Raw genomic sequence first — 8,524 nt, forward strand, 5'->3', positions numbered from 1 at the left:
CTACTACAGTGGCTGATACTCTTGGGGTACTGTTGGTCCAGCACCCTATTGATCCCTATGATGAGTCCCCTCCCTTGGACGCCATCATGTCTTACATCACTGGGTCTTCTATCCAGTGGGGTTTTAATCCTCGGATCACCACTGCTGAGCTTACTGAGTTACACTATCTTTTCTTTAGGATAGCGTATCATTCTTTGTGGCCTATCACTCATCTGCATACCATTCCCTTGGAGTGATGTGCATTTTTGTACGCTCTTGTTACGGATGCTCCTATTAGTTTCCCTCATCTATTTCTTCGTTTTGTGAACGAAGTTTATAGGAGTTATTCTACTGCTCATGCTCTTTTTCATCCTGTTTTCATTCATAGGATTTTGTTGTTTTTGAGTTTAGATGACTTCCCTGCTTTTGAGCCTGTACACATAGTTGCTCCCATAGATGCCTCCTTTCTTAGGTAGAGGGCTGCTCATATGAGAAAGAGCTTTAAACGCCCTTGTGTTGAGTCTTTTGGTACCGCATCCTCTCCTTCTTCTACAAGTACTACTTTTGGTGAGGCATCTGCTAATTGTATTGCTGCTGCTGCTGTTCCTCCACCATCTACTTTAGATGACTTTGACATTCGTCGTACTTTGGAGACTGTCATGACCGTTCAGGCGGCTCATGGTCAGATTTTGGTGGACATGCTTGATGAGCTCTGTGCTTTGTGAGCAGATTTGGCGCATCTTCGACATTCACCTTCGACATTCGCCTTCGCCACCTCCTTTTGATGATGGACTCTAATTACCCTTTGGCATTCCGTCACAAAAAAGGGGAGTACATTTTGGACACTTGTAGAGTTTTTTTTGTAGTTAGGGGGAGATTTTTGTTCAATGGAGCTTATGGAGATATTAGATTGTATCTAGGTGCTTTATTGTGCATTTTCATTTTTTGGCTCATGATGTATTCTTTGTTCTGATTGGGTTATTCATGATATGGGGAGATACATTGTTATATATGTTTCTTGTTTCACTGCTCATTGATTTATATTTATGAGTTGTTCATGATATATTTCTTTGTTTTGTGTGTTGTGAAGTCAAGAATTTATTTATGTTTTACTTGTATTTTCCACACATGCGTTTATGCGTTTGTTGAGTATTTTAGGAAATATACAGGTTGATTCAATTGTGCTGCTGTCTATATTTGCAACTGATAGATAGTAGTTAGGTTGGATTATTTTGTAATGGGCATTATTTTTGTAAAGGGCTTTTACTTGTAACTTTGAGCATTATGTTTGTGTTTTGTCACGGATTGCCAAATGGGGAGTTTGTTAGGTTCTAAGTAGTTAGGATCTAATGTATTAGAACTCTAATTTGTGTTATTGGCAAACCATGATCAAAATATGTTGTTAATCTTGTTTTAGACTTGCTTAAAGTATGTCGTTTATTTAAAGTTGGAATCGAGTTAACTGCAAAATTGAGTGTGCAATTTTGACTAACTCAATTGATTGAAAATTAGACTCGATCGATCGAAAGTCATGTAAATTATTTTTTTTGCAGAATTTCCAACTCAGCCCTAAGCCCATATGTCGTGTAAGGTTTTATGTTTTGCCTTAGGTATAAAAAGCAGAACCTAGCCACGTTTTAAAGGTGGCTCTATTGCTGTGTTTGTGAATCTTTTGTGAGATCTGAGAGGTGGTTGCCTTCACACATGCTTAGGATTATCAAGAAGGAGATTTCATTGAGAGCTTAATGATTATTCAGTTGCTGCACAAAAGAGCTTATAAATACGCAAGCGGGAGTGCTTGTATTTGCTAGAGAATCCAAGAAAGAAGGAGTCTGTGGTCTCGAAACTTACACATGGTCATGTTAGTAAGTTTTCTATTGGTGGCTAGCAATAGGATGTTAGTGGTCTAAGTTGCTATTGTAAAACTTCGATTCTTTCATAGTGGATTTAGGTTTACCTTGAGGATAGTGAGGTTAAATTCTCTCTAAGTTTTTTACCAGTTTGGTTTTCCTAAATGATCATATCTTTGTGTTCTTTATATATCACACTTTGCATTGATATGATTATATGATTGTGTTAACCTAGATCTGAAATTTGGACTAAGTAATAACTTGGCTAATTAACTAGGTTAATCTGGTTGTGTTTTAAGGGGTCTAAAAACAAACAGTTAAGGTTATGAATTTATTGTTTTTCCAACATTTAGACATTGTCGTTGAGAACTACCTAAGGTAAAAACTCTCTACTTTTTTTTTTTCCTGCCAAATTTAAAGATATTAATTTTGAGTATAAAGGGAAAATGAAACAAAAATTTATCTCATAATTTTGGACATTAAAGAGGCGGAGTCAAATCTTATTGCTTTTCTCAAATTTAAAAACCCCAGGTTTAGAAATTAAAACCAGAACTTACTTGGTTGCCTTTTTATGATAGTATCATGCCACCTCAACTCTATCTGTGTATAATCGTTGATATTGCTTTATAAGAGTTTGGCAATCGATCTAATAAATTAGGCATGAAAGTTTATGAAGATTTCCATTGGGGACTAAGATTAAGCCCAATGGAAGAAAAAATACAGGTACAAACCATGACAGGCCATTCTTTTGGTCATCATCTAACAGCGAATACACTTTTCATGTTTGAACGAGGGCAACCCTCTGGAAATCTACATCTTCAAGTAGCAGGAACAAAATATGGCAACGGTGCAGCCCCATTCTTGGGCCAATAGCAACATGGCCTCAAGGAGGTCCAAAACAATAAAACATCGAGGAGGCCTTAAAGCTACAAAGGCAAAAACTACACAAAAAAAGGAAGTGTCACCTAACAAACATGGATGGGATGAATCTACCTCGTCCATGGAATGTTGAGCATCTAAGAAAATACTACTAGTAAGTGCTTTCCTGTTCTTTTTACTTGTATGTTTTTTATCATCCTTTTTTGTAATTCATTATAGAATAAAGGCCTCCCTTGGGTAAAAGACCCTGAATACAAGATCTTGAGAGTTCTCTTTCAAAAAATGAAGTGATCCTAGGATTCCTCTATCAAAAGATGTATTGATCGTCCAGTGACACACAACGATCATGCCAACAAAAGACTAATTGCCCTGCTATGTGTAGCAATCGCAAATAAAAGATGAATTGCATTCCTTTATGCAGCAATCGCAAACAAAAGACGAATTGCCCTACTACGTTCAACAATTGCAAACAAAAGACGAATTGCCCTACTACGTGCAGCAATTACAATCAAAAGACGAATTGCCCTGCGAAATGCAACAAATTGCAAATCAAAAGATGAATTGCCCTACTAAGTGCAACAATCACAAAAAAGATGAATACTCTGCAAAAATGCAACAATCGCAAAAAAGATGATCATTCAACGATACGCAACAATCGCATCAATAGTCCAATGAACATTTTGATCGTCCAAAACTACCATACCACAAAAATATTGTCTCGCGGCACATAGTAATTACAGACGAAGCAAATATATTACAACAAATTCGCGAGGTTTAAGCAAGAAAAAGCAGAGAACATCTAGTGACAACAAAGTCTTAAAAATAGAAGAAGGCAGCAATATTGTCTTATGCCCAAAACATACAGGCCCAAAAAAGAAATATTGTCTTCACTCAAAACATACGAGCCTGAGAAATAAAGGAACAACTATTTTTATTCTAGATTAATATTGTCAATGATAGGGGCGACATTCTCAGCGGCATCCACCATGGCATCTTCAGCAACTATGTTGTCAACTTCAGCCTCCATGATCAGCATCTCCTTTTCAATCTCCTCCATATCTCTAGCGAAGAGAAATTCAAGTCAGGATGATGTTTGACGTGGTACTTTTGAAGAAGCTCAAACCTGTCAACATGCTCAACCATGAGCCTATTCGAATACTCTTTAGACGCCTTAAAATCCTTCACTTCACCCATGTATTCTAAAACTCTCTTTAGACAATCTTTATTGCGACTTTTCAGATGAGGGCAAGTTTTAACTAGAAGAAAATGTATAGCCAATTCATTACAAGCACCACACAAAAGAAAGAAAGGAAGGAAGCGTTTTCAACAAAAAGGTTCTTAACCTTAGCTTGTGCCGAAGCTAATTTCTCTTCCATGTCCAAGTAATTGGCTGTCATGTACATAGACTCTGCCAAAATCTAGAATAAAGAAGATTAGAAAATAAAAAAGGTCAATATAAACAAGGAAGAAGTTGTTTTAGAAAACAAACCTAAACATTCTTGTGGAGATGCTAGGTAACCAAATCATGAGATCCAATGGACAAAAAAAAACCTAATTCGTCAGTCGAGATTACGTAATGAGCCTTAGCCATGGCTAAACCAGGATCATTCCAGAGGTCAGAGACGAACTTCCCCTTATCTTGGGCTTTGAAAGACCAAAGAGAAGTAGTGAGTTCTTCTATAGAAAATGTTGGGGAGGACGAAGGAACTTCAGAAACTTTTTGAACAACAAAAGGAACAGAAGATTTCTCCGAATCACCACCCTTTTTTAAGTGACACCTCTTGCTCTGAAGACTCCCTTTAAATGCTATAAAACACCACCAGAAGGTTCTAGACCAAGGAAGTGAAGGGATAAGCTATTGGGACTGATCAGGTCATCATAATCCTTTACTTTGTCAACATACCAAAACCCTTTTTAGACGATCTTTGTAGCGACTCTTCAAATGCAGACGAGCTTTCACTGAAAGAGCAAGAGACAAAAGTTTAAAGGGGGCAGATGAAGAATTAGGATGCAGGAAGATCACGAATTTCCGATGCATGAAGAACCAATCAGGGCATGACACGGGGCAAGAATTCGACCAAAAAAAAGTCGCGCCTCATAAATGTGACAAGAACGGAATCCGAAGTCACATGGACGAAAATAATTCATTTCTACAAATTGTCTCCTTCTAGATGAACAATTTTGGAATGAAGAGGCAACTGATGAACAGAAAAATATATCCAAAAAACAGTACCGGTAAGATGGAAGAACACTTCAACAGGTTCTGTAACCATTGATCATTAAACATGATGAACCCAATCATCTGATACGTTACAAGGGCAATAAAGCCTAGTTAATGACCGTTACTTATTGACCTTAAATTCCTATTAATGCAAAGACCGTTATGCATAGGAAAAAAATTATAAACAATTATGAAGACATTTATGAGCACAATAGCTTCCTCAGCTACCTATAAAAGGAACAATTTGTCCATTTATAAAGGTACGGCCAAAAAAAAAAAAAAAAGTACTGCAAAGTACTACAAAATTACTATCTATATCAAAATTATGTGAGTGGACTCTGACTTAAGCATTAGAGGCCCCCTCACCAAGCACAACCCAGTGGTTTCTTCGATCAACTCTATTTATTTTGCAGATCCTACTAGTTTGTCCATGCAATACGAGATCATCCAAAGCTTTGGGTTGCACGAATAACCCAAATGTCGATTTTTGGCTTCATCATGACTTGTTTCAAGTGTGAAACAAGTGGTGAAATATGTAACTTTCTATTTTTGTTCCCGCTTCACACAAAACAATCCTACATGAGTTTTTCATTTTTTTTTTTTCTTAGCTTCAGTTCACATTGTGGTTGTTAAAAATATCAAGCCCAAATAGTGAAGACCCAAGCCCAATTCTATTTGGTGTGCAAGTAAAGTATTATACTATTTGTACTACAATTAGTCTATTAACTATAGTTAATATGTTAATATATAGTTAGTTTAGAATTTAGTTTCTTATAAATACCAATATTGTAACATTAGATTTAAGCATATAGCAAAGATATAAGGTTTTCTTCCATTGACATAGGTCGTCAGGCCGAACCACGTATTTTTGCTCTCAATACAATATTTTTGTATTTCTCTTTGGTCTTCACAGCCATCAAGTAGGGAATGCTGTAATTTGTATGTGAACTGTTCAATGTGTGAACTTGGAAATATATTGTCGTGTAAGACTACATACTAACATTTGAAGTTAAAAAAAAAAAAAAAAAAAATTACCTGACCTACAAGGAGACAAGAAGACTAGGAACATTGAAAAGTGAGTACATACCAATCCAAGATATGCATGCATCAACACAAGCTAGTGTTTGATAGTGCCAGGCATAGTTGGGCATTTTCCATGTCTCACTTTAATATATGTTTCTTTCTGCTGGAGTACCATTTTGAGGTTTCAGGTTATTTCACTCCACGGTTGGAGATACATATGTCAGCTTTTTCATCCATATATATATATATATATATATATATATTATATATATTAAATAGAGATGCCATATGATTTGACCGACTTTCCTAGTTGAACTAATTCGTATCATGATTTTACTACAAGAAAAAATATTTATTGCAACGAAATTTCTTTTCTGTAATAACATTATTCACACACATATATATTTATATATATATATATATATTTAAAATAAAGATGCCATATGATTTGACTGACTTTATTGGTTGAACTAATTCGTATCATGGTTTCTATACAAGATATCTTTATTGACCAAAATAAGTTGGATTAAATTATTACAATGATATCTTTATTGTAATAGATAATTACTTCATTTTATTATTGCGATAAATTATGAAATAATTAATACCAGGTTAATTATTGCAATAATATATTCATTACAGTTCCGTGTTTGCCATTGCAATAGATTGTAAAAAAATTTATATCAAATCATTGCATTGATAACTTCGTTGCAATAAATTACAAAAATAATTAATATCAATTTATTACAACGATTTCTTTATTTTGAGTTAATGCAATAATTTTTTCTAATATATTAAAGCTTTTATTGCAACCCAAAAATATAATTTATTGCAAGTTATTATTGTTGATGCAATAATCTTATAATCTAACACTTTTAAGATACTATTGCAACAATTTTAACTCATAAATGCGGTATTTTGTCAAATATTACTATACATATTTTGTTATATTAACACTTAATGTAATAAACTTATTATGGTGTAGTGTTTTCATCTATGTGTTTACTTATTCTTTTTTGACATATTTATATTTTGAATCTTTCACCAAAGAGAAAAAAAAAATAATAAGAAGAGGGAACTGTTGGAAACAAGAAATGAATTTTCTTCTAATTGTTCATTGATTTTAGGTACTGGTTTCCCAGTAAGTATAGTCTCACTGCAATTTTGTTTGATAGAATGAATATTATAAGTAGGAGGAGGAGAATTAGATGCCAAATGCGTTCATTTTAGCACCAACCTAAAACACGAAGATCTATGTTCCAAATTCCAACCTGTAACCATCAATTACACAAGTGGTCATGGGGGTCCCATTGCCTCATGGAGTAGTCACACGTGCGAGAACAAGCTAGCTTTGGATGATTCATTTCCTCCTCGCACTGAGATAATGATAAACTCGAGGGGCTGCTTAAATCTTAATGCTTATTCTAGCAACAAAGACCCACCATAAATTGGCACGCGAATGAGTTGGCCAAAAGGCAAAATATCCATTTCATCCAAAATTTCTAGTAAAATGTCCTTACTTTAAAACTGTAGGGTCAGTTTTGGTAGTCCAAGCCCAAAAGATATGGGTTGAAGGCCCAGCGAACCCAGGACAATAGATTTGTAGAGAGTGGACGAGAGAGCTAGGCTGGTTATGAAGTACACAATGGCTGGCTAGGTTACTTGCAGGGATGATAACATGAACTAATACTTGAACAACTCCATGCATGAATGTCCGAAGAGATGTTTTATTAAGTGAACCATGATTACAACATTCAGAGTTACAGTAAAGCTTTTCTCTCTCTCTCTTTCTCTCTCTTCCCCGTCCCCCTTATTATCAGGAACTCTTCTTCTTTATATAGCATCCTCTCCTATCATCTCCATCGTCCACCTGTTCTTCATCTGCGTATCTACTCAAGTGCATGTCACGTCATGTGTCTGCTTTAATTCTTTGTGAGTGGCGGTAGCTGAGGTTACACTGTTCAGGGGTCTTCTCCACATAAATGCGGCCAGAAAAGTTGTTGCAGTGTATTAAATGCGGTGGTAGCAGCTTTTCCTTTAGATATTTTTTAGTTCTGATCATCTCCGGATCCACCCCAAGGCTTATCATTATCATTGGAATTGTTAGGAAGATTATTCGGACCTTCCACACGTTTGTTTAATCAAGGCCATTTGTGGCCGAGGAGTAAGACGTCTTCGGACCAGTGATGACCTCCTCAGACGGTACTCCCCCTTTGCTTCTGGGCTCCCTGCTTCAGATGGGCCGCCCCAACTACATATTGCTCCTTGGAAATATAATAGTCCCTAACAGGGTGTCCTGGGCCCATTAAGTAGCTCTGGGTTTTCCCCCCCACAATAGCCCCTCAAAATCTTAATTTTTCCCTCGCATCCGAAGAGAAAAAATGGGATTTTGACTTGTCACGGGCAAAAAGCTTGAAAACAGACAAAAATTCGGCCTGGCATGTGTGTAGGTATAGGTGCGCGTGCTCCATCATTGCTACCGTTGCTTTCCATATTCCCGAAGCGCTACATTAATTACAATAAGGGGCGCCTTGTCCTTTGCATCCAACGATGGGTTGTTGATCCAACGGAC

At 36.2% G+C, this 8,524-nt stretch overlaps 1 long non-coding RNA gene across 2 annotated transcripts; it reads right to left on the reverse strand.

The window, feature by feature from the left end:
- Positions 1–3,345: 3,345 nt before the first annotated feature.
- LOC112035500 (uncharacterized) lies at positions 3,346–4,986 on the reverse strand. 2 transcript variants are annotated; one of them, XR_002885510.2, is made up of 3 exons: positions 4,198–4,933; positions 4,052–4,126; positions 3,346–3,964 (listed from the first exon to the last, which is right to left on the reverse strand). It is a non-coding gene; the product is annotated as an uncharacterized LOC112035500 (long non-coding RNA). The 2 variants fall into 2 exon arrangements; XR_002885509.2 differs by having other exon boundaries at positions 3,346–4,126; positions 4,198–4,986.
- Between the last annotated feature and the right edge of the window lie 3,538 nt (positions 4,987–8,524).

Source organism: Quercus suber, unplaced genomic scaffold (genome assembly GCF_002906115.3).
Source record: "Quercus suber isolate HL8 unplaced genomic scaffold, Cork oak 2.0 scaffold_192, whole genome shotgun sequence".
Classification (NCBI taxonomy): Eukaryota; Viridiplantae; Streptophyta; class Magnoliopsida; order Fagales; family Fagaceae; genus Quercus; species Quercus suber.